The sequence below is a fragment of the Prosopis cineraria genome, unplaced genomic scaffold (assembly GCF_029017545.1).
Source record: "Prosopis cineraria cultivar Desert tree isolate PC_DT_omini unplaced genomic scaffold, ASM2901754v1 PC4, whole genome shotgun sequence".
Classification (NCBI taxonomy): Eukaryota; Viridiplantae; Streptophyta; class Magnoliopsida; order Fabales; family Fabaceae; genus Prosopis; species Prosopis cineraria.
In genome coordinates this window covers 26,300,844-26,323,150 of record NW_026555335.1, presented here as the reverse complement: position 1 = coordinate 26,323,150, position 22,307 = coordinate 26,300,844, and the positions used below count along the sequence as shown (strand labels likewise).

The 22,307-nt window shown below is 34.3% G+C and overlaps 1 long non-coding RNA gene and 1 pseudogene across 1 annotated transcript; both read right to left on the bottom strand.

Annotated features, from left to right (window-relative positions):
* Positions 1 to 22,053, bottom strand: part of LOC129308924 (transcriptional corepressor LEUNIG-like) — a 65,844-nt pseudogene extending 43,791 nt beyond the window's left edge.
* Positions 6,816 to 7,672, bottom strand: LOC129308215 (uncharacterized). Its single transcript, XR_008592561.1, has 5 exons — positions 7,576 to 7,672; positions 7,407 to 7,486; positions 7,146 to 7,250; positions 6,991 to 7,069; positions 6,816 to 6,916 (listed from the first exon to the last, which is right to left on the bottom strand). It is a non-coding gene; the product is annotated as an uncharacterized LOC129308215 (long non-coding RNA).
* Positions 22,054 to 22,307: the final 254 nt, after the last annotated feature.

Sequence of the window (22,307 nt, the reverse complement as noted above, 5' to 3'; positions counted from 1 at the left end):
CCAATTAGCAACCTAAAAAATAATTAAATAAATTAATCATATTTTTAATTAATTTATTCCTTAATTAATCAATTTTTCCAGATTTAAAGATGTTACATGTTCTATTAGTTACCCATGAATTTTCATAACAATTGATGTCCCCACTAGCTTCCTCTCTCAATTTACACGATCAACAAGAAAATCTATACACAATTAGCACTATTAGTCAATTAAGCAAATTGATCACAAGTACTAATTATTACTAAAAACCACATTTCACTATTCTTTTCCTTCCAATCACCTCTTTCTATCACTTCAATCAATTCCAACACACCTTACTCAAATCTTCCATTCCTTTTTACTACTAATGCAGGGTTTAATTATGGTTATAACTCTAAAGCTTTATCGTTTAACTCAAAGCTAGTCGCAAAACCTTTTTTTGATTCCTAAGAACCTTTTCATTTACCAAAGGATAAGAAACAAACCCCTTAAAACTTCCTGATTTAATTTTTCTATAACTTATATTAAGAGAAATTAGTATAGAATCGAAGGTAAAGGCTATACAAAAATTACCTAGTAAGCTATCAATCAAAAATGTCTCGCAAGCTTCCACAACTCAATGCCCTAATAGAAAATTGTCTTCTCCTCTTCTCCTTTCATGCTTCCTCTTTCTTTTCTTTATTTTTCACAAGATGACCACATTTTCATCAGCTAACTTATGTGCGGTGCACTATGGCGCAAGTAGCTTATGTCACAGTGCTTGACACAGTGAGGGAAATTCTCATCACGAACATCTGTCTCACTTTAAAACTCGATCCCTTCACTCCCATCTTGTCATTCAACATTCTAAAGAATCAAAATACCAAATTGTCACCTAAAGTCTTAATTACTCATTAATTACTAATTTATCCTCAATCAACAATTAGTTTCTAAATTAGGAAATCAGGATGTTACACACAACCTATATAATAACCATTTAAATATCAATCTCTATCATGCACCCATTTGCATGGATGGCCTCCTCCCAAAAATATGAACGTCACACAAAATAATGCCTAAGTTTGACAATGAGGGCTATATACAAATGAAAATTAATCCAAGCATAAAATCTTATAGTTAGGAAAATATAAATTTAATTACAACATAAAGGCAACTTGGAAATTGATATTAATACATGAGGATGAGATTATACCATCTTAGTAACCAAGCCAAAAAATTAAAGTATATTAAAGTATAATATTCATAATTAGTCAAGTATAAATGTCATAAGAGGCAAACTACACATATCCACAATGCATCATTATGCCATAATCCATATGATTACATATACCCACCTTATACCACTTCTTATCTCATTTGATCGAATCCATGGCTTACCAATTCATATGAACCTAACTTGTGTAACTAGGCGATCCCTACTCTCTACTTGTGAGGGTTTACCTAGCCAAAAATATTGAAAATTATGTTATAGGGCTAATCATTATACATAAATATTGTTATTTATAGAATTTCTCTTTTGTTATCATAGTAATTGCATGTTCACTATGATAATTGTATCCTTAAATAAACTATGTTGATTATCCTAAATATCCCTAGTCAGTCATCTATAAGGGATCATAGATGAAACAAGACTAGAGATATAAATCAACTATGTTGACTTTTATTAATTATAGAGATATAAATCAAAATTGTGGGCACTTGAAAGGGTTTAAGGTGTTGGATTGACCCACTATGAGAAATTTACATGGTATAAGTCATAAGCTTTTCTCATATGTAACTATATCACTAAGTCCCTTGACCTGAGATCATCATGGATTACAATATGATGACCACTGAACTTTGACCTAAAAGTCACCTTTGACCAGGTGATCATAAAGGCTGTGATTTAATTTAATGATATTCATATAGAGAAATATAAGTGGTCAAAATAGAATTTATCCCTAGTATTAATTGAAAGATATTACTGGGCCCTTCGATGAGTAAGATTGAGAAAATGTTAGGTTTGAATATTGCACTTATAGTGATGTGTACTGTGATAAATTGGCCTAGAGTGATTATAGATAATATCACTTATGGTAAAGGCTAATTTTTGGTTATAAATGCAAGATATGGTGATTTGTGTGCATTATGTGAATTTGGAATATTTTGGCCTAAGTGATAATGTTTGGTGAAACTTTGTGAAATTAGGCTAAAATACTATTACAAGTGCATGTGATGTTCAATAGATGTGAAATGTGGTGATCATTTGGCCTAATAGCGATGAGAAGTAGAAGTGTGATGACTAGCCCTATTATATGATATTGGGGCAAAGGGTGGCCAAATCTTAGTTTTGATATGCTATTAGTTGTTTATCTATTTAGTTGGGTATATAATGATCCATTAGACTTAGTTCAAGCCTAAAAATGAGTTAATGATATAAGTTTTGAGATTTGAGTACTTAAATGACTTATATTGGTTATAAAACTTGACTTTTGCATCTAGGTGGCCAAATCTCACATATGGTGTCAAATCATAATGAAAGTTTTACCATATTGTAAAATAAACTTCATGTGGCTACTTAAATCACTCCAATCGGACATCGAATGTAGAAATGGTGCATATCAGAAGTTCGTCCTTAAAAGCTGTCATGACAACAAAATGCTGTCATAAACTAGAACATGCACCACGACATATAGAACCGTAATGAAATTGAGCCCTCTATGCTGTATGCCAAGCATATTGACCACATGCTGCGGCATAAATGCCAAAATGTGCAAAAATGACATTGATGGCCCTGTTTTTAGGTATTTTGCTTTCCAAATTTTTCCATGCTTCCTATATGTTTAAAAACTATTAAGTTTGAGCTCAAACTACTTATTTAAAGGATTTTTATGGGATCCTAAATATTTTAAATTATTTTTAAATGTTTAATTGGTTTAATCGTTTTATGTTTTTTGTAAGCCTAAGAGTGATTTATAACTCCTAATTACCATTTTATGCTATAACTGTATGGTGATAATAGTAATGTTAAGGAAAACATTATAATTTGGTATCAATTTCTTAGGTTTTAAGATCTGATATACTCTGCTTGATGTAATGCATTCATATATAGTAATTGGCAACTTATATACATTCATTATACCACTCTTTTCTTTTGTCTTAGAATTTATATGATACTCATCCCTAATATAGGTACTTTGTTCCTTAGGAAGGGAGAAAGGTAAGTCAAAACCTACTAGAAAATCCTGAATCAATGCTGATGGAGTAACCGGTATGTGATCAACTAAGAAGTTGAGGTAGTGATCCTCTATTAGAAGAAATGTGGGAAATATTGATTGATATCCAGAGTAAGGTGCATGAACATAATGCTTTTCTTTGAAATCGAGGTAGTGATGAGAGAAAGACCATAGATGATGAGGGTAGACCATAGAACTTGGAGAAATTAAAATAGGCTTGTCTTAGTTAGAAGTAGAATTAGTGGTAGCAAATTACAGATAGCAGCAAGAGGAGGTTGTGTAACTAAAGTTAGGAAAAAAAGAGATACTAGTGGGAGATTTTCATCTCATTTTAGACCTATAAATGGGATATCTAAGAGAAGCAATTGTGGCTTGAGCCAACTAGGGTTTTAAAAAAGAAGAATTACACTAGAAGGTTTTAAGCTCAAGACTCGATGTAGAGAGGTGGTGAAGCAAAAAGTATTGGGCCTTTACTACTTTTACCTCAAGCTCCTATTACATCTACTTTTACTAGGGGTGCTACATGTCCACTACAATGCATAAAGTATGACAGATTTTGTTGTGGGAGGTGTTGGTAGTGTTCTAGATATGGCAAAGTAGGCCATTTAATACAGCAGTGTCCAGAGCAAAAAGCTAAAGCAATTGAGCAATCTACCACATTTGGAGGAGTGATGAAACTATCTCAAGAAAAGGATAAAGTATCTCTGAACTTAGTTCAAGGTAAAGATTCTTCCTTTGCAATTAAAGAGTAACTTTTATTTGATTCTAGTGCTATGCATTATTTCATTTCTAGGGAATGTGTAAAAAAAAAAAGATTACAACATCTTTTGTATGAGTTGTTATTTATTGTTAAATTGGCTACTCTGTGAAAATCATTTGATAAGGTTAGTGAGGTGAGTTAAGTGTGAGGTTAAGTTGAGGATTGTTCGACCATATTTGACTTCATTCGAATATTTATGAAATGGTCAGATTATAGAGATTGACGCAGATTGTTTTATCATAATCAAACCACGTGGCACTATACTAGGAAGACAATTTTACTATTAGAACATACAATATCCATAGTATATCCTCAATTAATCAAGTGGAGAAGCTTATACCATGATGTTGTTAAGCATACATTGTGTTATTCTCGGTACATATGTTTATAGTTGCATAATTGCCAAGATTAGCTTGGTTTTCAATCAGAGTGGCAAAGCAAAAGCGATGTGGTGCCTTGAACTGTACTAATCTCTAGAACTCTGCCTTAGATATTACCATTTGAGTTATCATAGTTGAAGCAATAGATTGAGGGACTTTTAGAGAGGTTTTCCTAAAACTAAGTGTACACTTTGGTTTGGTTTAAGAGTGAGGTTTAGAGTGTGCCAAAATTGGCCCTTAAGTCTATATGATAATCAAGGAGTGCTAGAAATTGGCCCTTGAGTCTACATGAGGGAGTGCCAAAAATTGGCCTTTAAGTCTACATGGTATTCAAGGAGAGCTAAATGTTGGCCCTTGCATATGAGATTTGAGGTGACCTAGATGTTGGCCCTTCAGATATGGGATTCAGGGTGAGCTAGATGTTGGCCTTTAAACATGGTAAGAATTTGAGTTCCAAATCAATAGCATGCTACAAACTAATAAGTTTAATGGATGCTTCGAGGTGTGTCACTTTAAGAGTCACTTATGGTAGTGGTCAAAAAGCGAATAGGTACTGACTACGATAGTTAAGTAAGGTCACAGTGAGAAGAGTACCGTATGTTAAGAAATAGTGATTTGTCAAATAAATTGACGAGAGCATCAATTTTCTTGAAGATCACCTAGAGTTTAGAATATTAAAAATAGAGGATTTGTGTGGATAATGTGTTGAAAATGATTTTCGATGTGAGATATAACCACCACAAGTTTATAAAAATGTCATTCAGGGTAATGAATATGCCAATGGATCTCATGAAATATAACAACTGCATTTTCTAATCGTATCTAGATTTGTTTATTATATTAATTCATTGACAATGTTCTAATATACTCAAAACAAGGGGTAACATACAAAGCATTTAAGGATGGTGTTGCAATTCTAAGAGATAACAAGCTCTATGTGAAGCTTAATATATTTGAGTTTTGGTTAGAAAAAGTCAAATTCTTGGTGCATGTGTTGTCTGTAATGTCCACCTTGACATTATAAAAATTACCACACAATCACAATAAACAATCATAATTAGGAGCAAAAAATTGCTCCTAAGCTCACATTATAAATATAAGGGTTAAAACTAATAATCCTTTAAAAATAATTGTGAAATATTTGGGATTCCATAAAAACCCTTCAATTGATAGTTTGAACTCAAACTTAATAATTTATATAGGTATTGGAAGCATGGAAAAGTTTTGGAAAGCAAAACACTTCAAAACAAGGCCAAAAATGTCATTTTTTGAGTATTTTGGTCAATGCGCCATGGCTCCTGGTCTATGCACTGCAGCTTGTGGCACAAAAAGTCAAGTTTTCTCGCTGTACGTGTATCGCAACTTGCGCAAAATGCACCACGACGCACATGTCCAAGACAGCAATGCTGTCATGATAGCTTTTCTAGAAAAATTTTGAACGCATGCCATTTTCACATCTAATGTCCGATTGGAGTGATTCAAGCGCCCACACGAAGCTTATTCAATAAGCTAACTAATGGCATAAGTTTCATTACAATCCAACATCGTATGAGAATTTTAGATGCTCAGAGGAAAAAGTCAGTTTTTGAAGCGATTTTCAAGCAGCTAACACTAGTACAAAAATGACTTTTTACAGCGGTTAAAAATGACTTTTTACAGCAGTTAACGAGACGATGTTGTTCCAGGGGATGTAAAAAGTCCCTCTTTTTACATCGGTTATAAACCCGATGTAAAAATTAAATTTTTTACATCGGTTATAGAGCCGATGTTGAAAGTTATATACAAGAAAATTAAAAAAAATTTACTTTAACTTTTTACACCGGTTGATCCCAACCGGTGTAAAAGTGCACCTTTTACACCGGTTGGGATTGGAACCGGTGTAAAAGGTACACTTTTTACACCGGTTATGACCATAACTGGTGTAAAAAAATATTATATTCTACAACGGTTGTGGTAATAACCGGTGTAAAAAGTATTTTATTTTTTTTATATTATATTTATTTTATCGATTTTACCCATTCCTGTGCATAGAAATTGCCAAATCAGACAGCCCAATTAATTTACAATTGTTTATCAAGTATTTATCAACTATACAAAGCTATTTAACTATTAAAAAAACTAATAATTGTCTAAATTGTCAAAATTGCCATTCCTGTGCATAAAAATTGCCAAATCAGACAGCTCAATTCATTTACAATTGTTTATCAAGTATTTATCAACTATACAAAACTATTTAACTATTAGAAAACTAATAATTATCTAAATTGTGTCAACTATCAAAATTAAAACATGTCTAAAAGTAACAAAAAACCTCACAAGTTCTCCACAAAATAGGTTGCCCAACGTATGCGGATGTCTTCAATTTCAGCTTCAGAAAATGCATCCGAATTGTCGAACATCTAAAATTTAATTCATAAAGTAGGCATATTAATCAATCTCAAATAACATAATAAAATAAAATTTTTAAAAATATATATATTTACCTCTTTTGTAAATTCGGTCATGCCTAATGTGATAATATTGAGCATGTGCCTCATGACATATAGACCGCACAAGTTCGTCCTCACCGGTTGTCTATGACTCTATATAAGAACAAATCATAAAAAATTAGTAAGAAATCTTAATGGTTGAATATATTAATAAAGTATAGCATCACCTTTGGCTCAATCCATGTGGGATCCTTGAGCTCATGTCCATGCTTTTGTAAGACTACATTTTGATATGTTCTCATTGCCCTATGATCAAGATTACCAAGTTAGTAAAAATATTCAAAAAAAATTAAATTAAATAGTTTAGTAAAAGTATTCTTACAAGTCTATCGTCTTCTTCATTTCTTTCCCAAGTTTGTAATGGAGGGAGCATAAAAAGACGACAGTGTTGCTCTTCATTGAAAGAACAAATAACTGCCAATGGTCCCTGCTAAATATGATACAAGTTAAAGTAAATCCATATTAAAAAACTATTAATTATAAATTGATCCTTACGAGTGCACATATGGAGCCATAAAAACGTCCTTTTTGACTTCACATATTCTCTGTTGGAGGTACGCGGCCCTTAACTCTGGAGTATTACCTTTCTCTGTCATGTGATGAGGGCAAAGGAATCCAAACTTATCACCTTTGCCCGATGTAATGCACAAATGATGAAGATACCTACAACAATGCAATTATATTAGTTTACTAAACTTGATGATTAAGTTTACTTACAACAATGCAATTATATTAAAGAAAAATATACTTACATCATAAATAGTTCAATGTGTGGTGTGGTAAGCTGATTATTTGACAGAAGTCGAACCAAATCTTCCCGTTCAATTGTCACTATCATGTCTTTCTTGCCCACAACCTCCGGATCCATTTCTAAACTCTTGAACTCGAATGATAAATCATACGCCATTAAAATCATTCGCTGATGCGGAGTCAACGAGGGTTGTGGAAGCTTTGGGAGATTCGACGAGGAAAGCTTCTACATAATAAAAAGACAAGAAATAGTTAATAAAAAACATATATTAGGAAGTTGCTACATAATAAAAATTCATGAAATTTCGTACCACAGCTTGAACTAGATTCACAAGTCTCTTGGGCCATAGGATAAAATTGCCAACAGCTTCAACCACAGTCTTCACCTCATCAGTAGGGAATGGAACCAAAGCATCTGGCACTTTTGGATCTGCAACCACCACTCTTACTTGATCATCTTGAATTTGCTTGTGGTGGATGGTTGACCCCAAGCTATAGATGCTACCAAGAGCAACCAAGCGTTTATCAGGATCTTCTAGAAATATCTCACATGGTTCACCAATGTTGTCACCAGAAGGACCCTCTGACACATGCTCAAGAATATTACTCCCTTTTGTACTATGAAATGCAGGAGATGTATGAACTGGTTCAGCAGTTGTCTCCTGTCGTGAGCTCATCATGCTCATCATCTCCTCCTTCATTTGCTCTTTCATTTGTAGAAGCCGAGCTTCAAATGAAGCTTCAAACTCATCCTTAGTCTGTTGCCTCACAGTGGATATCAATGTATCAAGCTCTTCTCTAGTCACTACACCTCCTGAATTGGGACGTGCAGGTGCTCCAAAGTAGTCCTTAATGCCCACACCATATCCAACGCCCCTCACACGACCCGGATGCTCTGGCTTGCCTGTAGCAACTGTTAAGATATCATTTCTGCCCTCTGAAATGAAGCTTCCTTGGGCTTGTTGCTCCTTAAGAGTATCCTATAATATAAAAATAACAATATTAATTAATAATATATACAATTGTATAGAAATTTAAAGGGACAAGGAATAATAATTTTACTTACAATCCTCTCGGCAATCTCCCGTGCTGTCTCACTTGTATAGCCTCCTTTCTTGTACTGATGTCCATATCTCCATTTCTCCTCTCGAGAGACAGGTGATGGTGGAGAAAGGAGTATGGAAGGATCAGACTTGGCTTCTTCTTCTCTCTTCTTCTGTTTCTCTGCCATCAGTATATCATCAGCTCTAGCATAACCTCCACGAGATAGGGTGTGGGGGCATTGATTCTGCCGAGCAATTTCTCGCCCTTTAGCTCGTTTTTCCTGTTAATAAATTGAATTTTAGATTTATAATTAAAGTAAATCTAAATAAAACTTAAATAAATTAAAAGTTAACAAACCATAGCCTTTTCAGAAGTCCGAATCCTGACAAATTCTTCCCAAGTATCTTCATCAAGGAACTGGTATGTATCAAGAGGATTGGGACGAGCCTGACCCTCTGGCACCTCGATAAAGATATATCTTCTAGCAAGATCAGTCTTAAAATTTCTCCAACGTGTTCCACAGTAAGAAATCAATTTGTGTCGACAATCTTGATTAGATGGAACATCGTATGTGAGCTACAATGAAGACATAAGATAATAATCAATAATTGCCCAATAATATATAACTATAAAAAAATTTTAATTTTTAATTACTTACCTGAATACTTTCCCAAATCTGTTCCTTCACACGTTCTGGCACATCAGGCCAGTCCTCAAACACAATAGGAGGCTTGGTACGCGATAGGAGGCCAAGAAAACTAACAAACTTGGCTTTATGTGGCCCTATCGGATTCCATCTCCGGTCAAATTGAATTGGTAACCTACGCCCAGCACTCCTACTTAATGTCAGATCTCTTAATCGTGTGCCACGTCTCCCCCTCCTCACAGACTGGCTCTGACTCGGCTCCTCACTAGGGGTGCCCTGACTTAGCTCCCCACTAGGAGCAACATCACCAATTGATTGGCTCTGAGTGTCATCACCTTGATTCTCCATATTCCTATTAATTCAAATAAATGAAATTAATTAAAAAAATAATCAAAGATAAGATAATTAAGAAAAACAATCCCACAACATAAATTTAATTGAACTAAATTAACATACTTTAATTTCAAAACTAAACTCATATAGGGATATTCTCCCATATCCCTTCATGGTGATCACTTCTTATGGCATGTTCATCATCTACTTCATCTACCACATCCAAAATTGGTAGCCCACTTGAGAAGTTAGGAGTTTCAGAAATATCAAAATTTGATTCATGATCGTCATTACTATCAATCATCCTTTTTCCTTTAAGTGCTATTGACCAATTTTTATTTGCTGGATCCGTGACATAGAAAACTTGTTTAGCTTGGTCTGCCATAATAAATGGCTCATCTCCAAAAGTTAGTTTTTTAAGATCAACCATTGTAAATCCAAACTTATCATCACGAATACTATTGACGTCAACCCACTTGCATTTGAAAACAGGAACTCTAAATTTTGTATAATCAACCTCCCAAATCTCTTCAATAACCCCAAAGTAAGTCCTGGATGCTAGTTTAGGTTTCATATCTTTTGAACTAGAAAAGTGTACGGCTTCAGCCATTATCATAACTCCACTATTTTGCACCGTACTCTTCTCATCCAAAGACTTTGTATAAAAGGAATACCCATTAATATCATAGGCACTCCAACATATAACATCAAAGTTAGGACCTCCAGCCAACCATTTAACTGTTTCAGAAACACCACTTTCATTCAAAATTTTCTGCTTGAACCAATTCACAAAAGTCCTATTATGCTCTTTCAACAACTTTTGTTCTGTCATTCTCATTCGATAATTTTTTGCCTTTAAAAGTTCTTTATGAGAAGATATGTAATCTTTAACTTCATCAATATTATTCAAGATATATAAATGTGCTTCTTGTAATTCATCATGATTCATGCTCTTCACTGATACTCCACGTGTGCCTTGACCATATTGCCTTTTCTCATGACGAGATTTAGGAAGTCCAATTGATTCTGTACTTGACAAGTAATCAGAACAAAACTCCATAGCTTCTTCAGCAACATATTTCTCAACTATTGATGCTTCGGGTCGAAATGGATTTCTGACATACCCTTTCAGTATTTTCATGTATCTCTCAACTGGGTACATCCATCGCAAATAAACAGGGCCACACAATTTTACCTCCCTTACTAGATGCACTATTAAGTGAACCATAATGTCAAAAAATGTAGGAAGAAAGTGCATCTCAAGTTGGCACAAGATAGTACAAGCTTCTTGTTCTAACTCTTCCAGTTTACGGGGATCAATAACTTTACTGCATATAGCATTGAAAAAGAAACAAAGTCTGGTTATTGTAAGTCTTAAATCTTCTTTCAATATGCCTCGAATAGCCAAAGGTAATAGTTGTTGCATCAAGACATGGCAATCATGAGATTTTAAGCCTACCAGTTTCAACTCTTTCACAGATACAAGCTTCATAATATTTGAAGAATACCCCGAAGGAACTTTGATTCCATGTAAACACTCACAAAAACTTGTTTTCTCAGATTTGCACAATGTATGAGAGGCTGGGGGACAATAAGTTCGTTTACCTTCTGGTCTTGGGTGTAAGTCTTCCCGTATTCCCATTTCTTTCAAATCCAATCTTGCATTCACACCATCCTTAGTCTTACCTGGTATGTTCAGAAGCGTTCCAATAATACTATCACACACGTTTTTCTCCACATGCATAACATCAATACAATGCCTTACTTCAAGATTGCGCCAATATGGGAGGTCAAAAAAGATAGACCTTTTTTTCCATATGCTTTTTGCACCAGTATTCTTTTTAGTCTTACCGAAGACAATATTAATGTTTTTCACACGTTCATATACTTGATCCCCAGTCAAAGCATCCGGAGCATCATTGTGTTCTTGGTGACCATGAAAAGCTTTCTTCAATCTACGATATGGGTGATCTCGTCTAAGAAACCTCCGATGGCCAAGGTAGACTGTCTTCCTTCCATGTTGAAGTTGATGGTAGTTTGTGCTTTCTTCACAAATTGGACAAGCTTTATGACCTTTCACGCTATAACCAGACAAATTTCCATATGCAGGAAAATCATTTATAGTACAAAAGATCATAGCACGTAACTTAAAATTCTCCTTCTGATTTGCATCAAACATTTCCACACCTACCTCCCACAACACTTTCAAATCTTCAATCAGAGGTCTTAGGTAAATATCAATATCATTTCCCGGTTGTTTTGGTCCCGAAATCAACATGGATAGCATCATGTACTTCCGTTTCATGCACAACTTAGGTGATAGATTGTAAATCACCAAAAGAACAGGCCATGAACTATGTATACTACTAAGACTACCATAAGGATTCATTCCATCGGTAGAAAGTCCAAGCCTCAAGTTCCTTGGCTCATTGCCAAATTCGGGAAACAATTGATCAATTTTCTTCCATTGAGGAGAATCGGCTGGATGTCGAAGTTTTCCATCAGATATCCTCTCATTTGCATGCCACATCAAGTTCTTTGCATCATTAGTATTTGCAAACAAACGCTTGAACCTTGGTATAATTGGAAGATACCATAAGACTTTTGTAGGAGCCCCCTTCTCTTTGTACCGTGGTGCCTCACATTTCGGACACTTCTCCTCCCCTTCAAGCTCTTTTCTGTACAACACACAATCATTAGGACATGCGTGTATTTTTTTATACTTCATACCCATTGGACACAAGATCTTCTTGGCATCATAATAACGATTTGGTAGTACATTGCCCTTCGGAAACATTATTTGAAGTAACTCTAACAACCATGTGAAACTTTGATCACTCCACCCAGCTCTTGCCTTTAAGGTAACTAGTTTTAACACCCCAGATAACAAACTAAAATCAGTGCACCCCGGGTATAGAGGCTTCTCTGCGTCAGTGCACAAGTTATCATACACATGTGCTCGTTCAAAAGCCTCTTCCCCAACATCACGGATCATGTCCTCTAATCGATCTTCATTCATTTCTACTTCATCATCAAGATTATCAACTCCCACACATTGAGATGTGTTACTATAATTTTCCAATCGTTCACCATGCCAAATCCATATTGTATAATTTTTGCAAATCCCATCACAAACTAAGTGCTCTCTTATTTCGGGAACACCTAGTCTCCTCTCATTCAAACAATTAACACAAGGACAATAGAACCTTTCACTATTGTCAACAGCATTTTTCTTAGCAAATTCCAAAAATTCTTTCACCCCATTATCATACTCGTCACTCGTTCGTCTAGCATTCATCCAACTACGATCCATATGTCACCTCCTAAAGAATATAACTAATGTTATTATCTTCAAACTATTTTAAAAAACTAAGTTCCTAATTAAATTAAGATTTGAAAAAATTTCGGCAGAATCTCCCCTAAAAATTGGATCTCCCAAGACTTTTAAAAAAAATTTACAAGAGAAAATTGACAATTTTAAACCAAATAAATGATCACATACAACAACCTGAGGCCTTATGAAGCCACTAACAGCACTCCCAGCAACAATCAATATCATTAAAAACTAAATTTAAAAAAATTAGAGGAAAGAATAAATTCAAAAAAAATTTCGACAGAGTCTCCCCTAAAAATTGGACTTCCCAAAAGTTTTAGAAAATTTTACACGAGAAAATTAACAATTTTAAACCAAATAAATGAATCACATGCAACAACCTGAGGCTTTATGAAGCCACTAACAGCACTCCCAGCAACAATCAATATCATTAAAAACTAAATTTAAACATTATAAAATTTAAAAATTTATATTCAACACATACCTGGGTGGTGGCAGCTGCAGCAACGGCTCAACACTGAGAGGGAGGGAGAAGGAGTGGTGGAGGGGGGCAAGAGGGAGGGAGAGGGGCAGGGGGCGGGAGAGTGAAGGGGTGGGCAAGGAGAGGGGAGGGGGAAGGCCGAGGAAGAGTGGGAGGGGACGGGCGGCGGGAGGGGGAGGGGAGGCGGCCGAGGAGGGGGAGTGGGAGGGGGAGGGGGCGGCGGGACGAGGGGAAGGGAGGGGGTTGGGCGGACCTAGGGGGAGGGAGGGGCGCGGGGGCGAGGGGGAGGGGGGGGCGGCGGGACGAGGGGGAGGGGGTTGGGGGACCGAGGGGGAGGGGGAGTGGCGGGCGGGGGAGGAGGGGGAGGGGGCTCGGCGGACGGGTGGGAAGGCTGGGCGGAACGGGGGGGAGGGGCCGGCGGGAGAGAGGAGGGGAGGGGGGAGGGGCGGACGAAGGGGACGAGAGGGAGGGTGCGAGAAGGAGGAGACGAGGGAACTGATGATGAAGGGAGAATGAATTAAAAAATATTTTTTAACACCGGGTCCAGGCACCCGGTGTAAAAGATACTTTTTTAAAAAGGGTCCTTTTACACCGGGTGCCCACACTCGTGTAAAAAATATACTTTTTACACCGGGTGCCTGGAACCCGGTGTAAAAAGTATATTTTTTACACCGAGTGGGGGTAAAGCCGGTGGTAAAAAGAATAACTTTTTACACCGGTGCTTGGACACCCGATGTAAAAAGTGTCACTAATTCAAGATAATTACAAAAATACTACCGCCTTTATTTTTACACCGTTTGCCTTCCAACCGATGTAAAAAGTACCCCATAAATTTTATATTTTGTACTAGTGTAAGTACAAAAACTCATAACTTATACCATTACCTATTTGTAAGGCTTGAACCAAAGTCCAATGGACCAAAATAAACTTGAAGTGAGCATTCAAACACACAAAAATATACCAAACAAAAAATCGGCCACTCAAGGCCATTTCACCCAATATGTCCAAACCACACAATCAACACTCATGCAACTATTTGGCTTCTATTGCCACATAATACATTACAAATACATTGTCAACACATAGATAAAACATTTCTTGCACTTGTATTTAGTATGTTAGCCCATCACACATAAATGTTCACATATTCACTTATATACAATATTGGGCTAAATACACAACATAGTATGAAACAAGTGCAACAATTAAAATGATATGCATGCCTAGTTGGCAACATATAATATCATATAACAAGTTTATGTATACCACTAAAACCAAAATCGGGCATTATTATTCGTGATGTAGCAAATATAATAGTCCCTTGCCGATTCCTTTCCCTGCTCAGTCTTAGAGGTAGAACCTATAAAATGATAACCACGGGGTGAGATAAAAATCTTAGTAACTAAGATATCTACATTATGGATTAACATGCCAAGTTATAGACAAGCCATAAATCAAGTAAAATAAGAACAATATATAAAATCACCATAAGTTACATGCATGATCCCTAACCATCCTATCCTCCAATACTCTCGACGGAACAATAGGCTATTTCACAGAATCAAACCACATGTATGGTCCCCAAGCTCACCATGCATGGTAGGACTACCAGACCAAGGTGTCCTAAACCACTTCTGGACTACTAGTTCTCCCTATTACAAGTAATGGGGTGTCGTTACTCTAACACCGCATCTTACGAATGCTAAGGAGCATATTCTCCAATTCCACACCCTTTTGGCATCCTGAGGTACTAGAAATGTCATATGGACTTAATCTTCACTAACTCCATTAGGGTGACCTCCCACCCTCACATATCTCCACTTGACCATGCATAAACAACTTTCCAAACAAATACAGCAAATCTTACCATTTATTTCAAAAATATAGAATTTTACAAACCAATGCTCTACTCATTTTTTAAAATAGTTAACCTTTAAAGAATTTATACATATATACTTAACAAATCATAGAAAAGCAACTTGAGAATAACTTATACAAGGTAAATAAATAATGCAAGTTATCTAGTTACCTCAACCCTTTTGTTACTAAAAGGGTTACCCATGATACTAAATCTCTTCTCGTGTCAAGGTAAGTCTTCCCATACCACAATCTACATAAGTATTACAGTATTATTATTATATTAATTTTCAATTAATACAAGCACTAGTAACTACCAATAACCTCCCAATTCTCCCACTTCTCACTCATATTCTCAATAAAGAGGCTGAAGATTAGATAAAAATTTGTTCACACAATCCCTTTAAGCCTCCCTCTAACTCTCTCACAACATAACACTTAATATCTCAACTTATCATACTTTAAAATCCCATGATCAAGTTAGGGCTTGATCTAATTTCACACCAAAAACAAAATAGCTTCATATTACCATATATCCAAGATTAATAAACCTAAATCAAACCTTTAGAGTCAATAGAAACCTTCAAAACATTGACTCATAGCTTAAACTAATCAAACCAAATTCTCCCTCTTCCAAATCCCATGGATGGAAATAAGATGGAAAGGTAGAGGAGAGGAGAGAGAAGGGTAGGAAACTTACTTAAGAGTTTGAAGGCTCAAATTATTTTTAAAATCCTCTGAAATGGATGCCCTAATAATGCCTAAAGTTGCCCCCTTCTTGTTCTAGGTTCTCCACCCCAAAAAATGTCAATTTCTGATGATTTCTGAAATTTCAAGTTATCTGCTATGCCGTGCACCGCAGTGCATGTCACGCAAGCTGTGGCTCATGATGCAATAAGCAACAAGTTGATTTTGCTACCCCTGATGCCTTTCGACTGATGATCTAACTTTCATCCTAACACAATTTAGAGCCAAATATGACCTAAAAATTCAATTAGCAACCCAAAAATATAATTAAATAAATTATCATATTTTTAACTAATTTATCCCTTAATTAATCAATTTTTTTAGATTTGAAGTTTTTGGATATTACATTGTCATACTAAGTTAGAATAGCCTAGTGTGTGGTGGAGATCATTCTAAAGGTTTCCCTGAATTGGCTTTGTCGGACTAAGTTGACTAGTTATTATCTAAGATGGCAAGAGCTTGAAATATCAGGTAGAATAGAAAGAGTCAAGCATGAGATAGAAGGGGTGAACAAAGTTCCTCACGGACTACTGTTTTGAACTTAGGTACTATCCGATAATGTGAATGTGGATGCTAGTGCCTTGATGCAAGAGATTTTCCATGTAGCTCATTTGACAATGCATAAGCACAATTAGAAATGGGTATTCATCAAGATGCATAGAAAATGACTTTGAATAGTTTTCATTCAACTAAAGCCACAAGAAAATTTTTTAGAGAGTTGAGAATAGCGCAATTAGAAGAGGAGCACCTTATGGAAATTTAGGGAGAAATGGAGATAGAATAGACCATAGACTTCAATTTCAATGGCAATGGGTTTGTAGTTACAATACTAGAGATTGGGTTCTGATAGATGAATAAATAAGGAGGAGATTATTAATAAGGCTCATTAGAGTGGATATGCTATTCACTCTAGAACCATTAAAATGTAACAAGATATGAGAAGTAATATTAGTTGTTCCAGATGCAAGAGGGTTGTGATATAGGGTTCATAACTCAATGTGTAACTTGTCAAAAGGGTCAAGATCAAGCGTGCAAATCTAGTAGGGATCACACAGTCTTTAGAAATACTAAGTGGAAGTGGTGGTGTAACATTTCTATAACTTTAGTTTGGAGTTGCCAAAGAGACCATCTAGTCAATATCTTGTCTGAAAAACTCGCACTGACTCTTGTGCGATGGATAGCAAGCATCAATTTTTAAAAATAATATCATATAGATGTTTTTAAGTAATTTATTTTATACAAATAAAACTAATGACCATATACTCATATAGTTCATGCCATATAAGATAAGATTGAGCTTGTTTAATTGAACAAATAAAAGTTTGGATAATTAATGTTTAATTGAAGTGAATTGATTGCACGTCCTAACATTGAGCTTGTTTTATATATCATTGTCTTTGCTTGAAACATCTTTTCCCTATTAATTACAATCAGTTTTACTAACCCACGCATTGAACAAAAAGCCGATACTCTATAATGTTAATTATTTGGATTATTAAAAAAATCTGAAATTTTTTGCATTAGATTTACCTTTATACTTGTACAAATTTTATGGAAAAATAATAATGTTGTGATAAACTGAATGAACAATTGACATGTGTGGAAGACAATTTTATTATATTGATATAAATGTCACTAAAAAAACATTTGTAAGTACAAATAGGAAAACAATTAATAATATTTTCTCATTCTCATGATTGAAAATATAATCAAATTCTAAAATTAAGTTCTTAACTATATTTTTTTTAATAAAGTATATTTTAAATCCTGCACCCCCTCCGCTAAAGAGAAAAAAAAGACATCCATTTTAAATAATTGAATATATAAAAATAAAAAGATAAAACGAAAAAATATATTATTAAATTATTTCTTATTAATTTGAAATCTTAGCCATTGATTATATTATTAAAATGAAAAAAAAATTAAAAAAATAGTACACTTGGTAAAATTATTCTACAAAATAATTAGCCTCGTGCAAATTTAACTTTATTTTTTTAATCATATTATTACGCTCACAAGAAGGAACCTAAATTAAAAAAATAGCTTTAGATGTAAAAAAATATAACAATAAAATTGAAAAATAGAAAATTATCAACAAAGAATGGTAATGAAAAAATTGACATTAAATTAACAGACTAATAAAAAGTTCTTAGACTGTATAGCATTTCCTTCATGCCTAAAAAGATGAATGAAAATTATTTTGGGTCTAAAAAATGAAGGGAGAATGACAATTAAAGACCTGCTAAGAATATTAATCTCAATTAATCATCACCAACTGGCATCTAAATCATTTTATTACGCTTACAATGAAGAAACTGAATTTAAAAAATAGCTTTAGATGTAAAAAAATATAACAATAAAATTGAAAAATAGAAAATTATCAACAAAGAATGGTAATGAAAAAAATTGACATTAAATTAACAGACTAATAAAAAGTTCTTAGACTGTATATAGCATTTCCTTCATGCCTAAAAAGATGAATGGAAATTATTTGTGGTCTAAAAAATAAGGGAGAATGACAATTAAAGACCGCTAAGAATATTAATCTCAATTACGGACTGTGAAATTTGAAATCTCAGTTAAAGACTTGGTCCTTAATTGTGATTAAAAAATGTTTTTATGAGGTGGGATTCATTATTACCACTTGGAAATTCACTAACCCAACTTGAGAAAATTTGTAACGTATATTGGTGAAAACATGAAACCCCACTTGAAAATTCAATGTTTAACAAAAAGCGCCACTTGAGAATTCACTAACTCAACTTAAAAAAATGTCTAACGTATATTGTAAAAATATGAAACTTTCCGTGAAATCGATTGTTTAAAAAAAAACATCAATTTGGATAAGTCCATTTTTATTAATGATTCTCAAGTGGGGTTTCATTGTTTCACAATATACGTTAGAAATTTTTTCAAGTCTAGTTAATGAATTCTCAAACGGCGTTTTTTGTTAAACATTCCATTTTCAAGTGGGGTTTCATGTTTCACAATATACGTTAGTAATTTTTCAAGTTGGGTTAGTGAATTTTCAAGTCGCGTTAGTGAATCCCACCTCACAAATTACATTTTTTTTATCACAATTAAGAACCATGGTCCTTAACTCTAATTTCAAAATTTACGGTCCGTAATTGGGATTAATGTTCTTAGCAGGTCCTTAATTGTCATTCTTCCAAAAATGAATAGAATGAAGAAAAACTTAAGAAAATAATACACGTGGTAAAATTATTCTACAATAATTAACCTCGTGCAAATTTAACTTGTTTTTTATCTAAGTATGCCAATTTTTTTTAGTACATCCGATGTAACAGTAAATCTTTTCTTAGAGATAATCATATTGTATTTGTTTGAAATTTATTTTATTGACACAAGTTTTAAGCATTTACTCTCCCAAAGATGCTTGGAAAACATACACTTTCATTGTACTCAATTAAAGAATTTTACAAATAAATATTATAAAAAAATTGCAATAATCATCACCAACAGGCGTCTAAATCATATTATTATACTTACAATGATGAAACTAAATTTAGAAAAGCGCTATAGATGTAAAAAAAAATTAAACAATAAAATTGCAAAATAGAAAATTATCAATAAAAAATGGTAATGAAAAAAAATTGACACTAAATTATCAAAAAAAAAAAAGTTCTTAAACTGTATAGCATTTCCTTCATGCCTAAAAGATGAATGGAACTTATTTTGGGTCTAAAAAAAATGAATTGAAATGAAGAAAAACTTAAAAAATAGTACGAGTGGTAAAATTATTCTATCAAATAATTAGCCTTATGCAAATTTAACTTTTTTTTAATCTAAGAATTCCAATTTTTTCTTAGTACATATGATGTAATGATAAATCCTTCTTAGAAGTAATCAAGTTTGTATTTGTTTGAAATTTCTTTTATTAATATAAGTTTTAAGCATTTACTTCTCTCTCTGAGATGCTCGGAAACATACATTTCTATTGTACTCATTGAAGATTTTACAAATAATCTTATAAAAAATTACAATAATAATTAACAACAGGTATCTAAATCATGTTATTATACTTACAATGATGAACTAAATTAAAAAAGAGCTTTAGATGTAAAAAAAAATTAACAATAAAATTGCAAAATAGAAAATTATCAACAAAAAAATGGTAATGAAAAAAATTGACACTAAATTATTAAACTAATCCGTGCTATAGCTCTCCTCTTTTTCTAACTATCTGTCCCTCTGACTACAAAATTTTTTCTTGTCTCCAAATTACTGTGACTGGCTATCAGCTTTTACATTTGTGTTTCCAAGAATTTATATGTCATCATTTATATGGCAGAACAGTACTGCTCTTGCAACATGTGCAGGGTAACAAACCGGTCATTCAAACATATTAAAAATAAAGTTGCAGAAGATTTTCAACAACACGCACGATAGTCTTGCCGGCTTGCTTATACTTTCTCCTCTTTCCCAAGGCTTTCCTTCCGCTCAATACACGTTGTAACAACATGACAAATGGATTGAGTTATATTCAAGCAGATAAAAACAAAACAAAAAAATTTGAAGAGAAATTGGATCATGTATTGAGCAAAATTACTCAAGAGTTACGTCAAAAGGCACACTTCTTTCCCCTTCTTTTCCTTCGAGAATCCAAGGAGGAGGATGTTTAAAGATACAGCTATGCCTCACCATGGAATGGGCAAAATGAGCTAACCTGTCAGCCTAACTAACAGCCTCTAAACATACAATTAACGTTTACATCTCATTCCCTACAAACATCAATTTAGCTTGGTGAATATCATCGCAAAATTACTCAAGAGTTACGTCAAAAGGCACACTTCTTTCCCCTTCTTTTCCTTCGAGAATCCAAGGAGGAGGATGTTTAAAGATACAGCTATGCCTCACCATGGAATGGGCAAAATGAGCTAACCTGTCAGCCTAACTAACAGCCTCTAAACATAAATTAACGTTTACATCTCATTCCCTACAAAACATCAATTTAGCTTGGTGAATATCATCAGTAAACGGACGGTCACTGTCTTGTAATCAAACCAACTGCAATCACACAATCAAACACCACCGCATCACGTTTTATACCCAGCTCCCAACAGTGATTAAGACCTATGATAATGCTTATAACTTATGTAATTGTGGGTGGGAGGATTCATTAAGACAAATCCTGCAACCCATCTGCGCCTGTGATCTCCGATTATGCCCCCATAGGAACTAAGTCCATTAGGCATAAAACAAAAAATTTCACAAAAAGGTCAATAAAGTATAAAAATATATGGTCTCTAGCATATAACTCTGTCTCACTCAAGCTCTCACTCTTTCTAAAATTGATCTTCTTAAAGAACCCTTAAAAGCAAAAAGTTACATTTAATAATTATTGCTTAAATGCGCTGACAAGATACAAAATGTGCTATCACCTTCTTCTCTTCCTCTCATCCTCTTTTACTCTCAACAACACTTGCAACATACCAAGCCTCAAAGCAAAAGATTTTCTGTCAATGAAACTCGCCTTTTGCTTTTTGGTCTTTCATGTCCATGGCTGAGAATAAATCAGTGGAAAAAAGGGAGCCAAAGGAAAAGGAAGTAGCTTTATCCAAAGCTAACGAAAGCGAAGTGACTGAGTGGCACAGAAACCAAACAAAAGAGAAAACTCTTATTTTTATTTTAAGTTTGAACTGACTCATACAGCAAAGCTAGCCCTATTTATAGTGCTAGGACTTTGAACGAAATAGGCAAACAGATAAGATGTAATAAAAGTAAATGCTAGACATTTTTCTAACTTAATGAATTAAGATGTTATAAAAGTAAATGCTAGACATCTTTCTAACTTAATGAAGGTGTAAACAGAACAATGTTTCTACTTCATTTCTATAACTCTCATGCATCTGTTTTGTGTCTGTTTCATCCTCCCCAGGTTCAGTAGAACTCGCCATCAAGTCAAATTCGACATCATGATCAATGTAAGGAGATAGATCAGCAACATTGAAGGTGGTAGATACACTATTAGAACTAGATAATTCTACCTTATAAGCATTGTTGTTGATCTTTTCCATTATCTTGAACGGACCATCAGCTCTTGGGGATAGCTTGGCATTTGGTTGTTTAGGAAATCTTTTTCGTAAATGTATCCAAACCAAATCACCCACATTAAAAGTTTGATACTTTCAATGCTTGTCACGTTAAGTCTTGTATCTCAAGTTTTGCTTTTGTATTTGTGCACGAACTTGTTCATACAACTTCTTGATTTCCTTAGCCCTTTGGTCAACATCAGAACTATATTGCTACTTATCAAGTGAAGGAGTCAAGT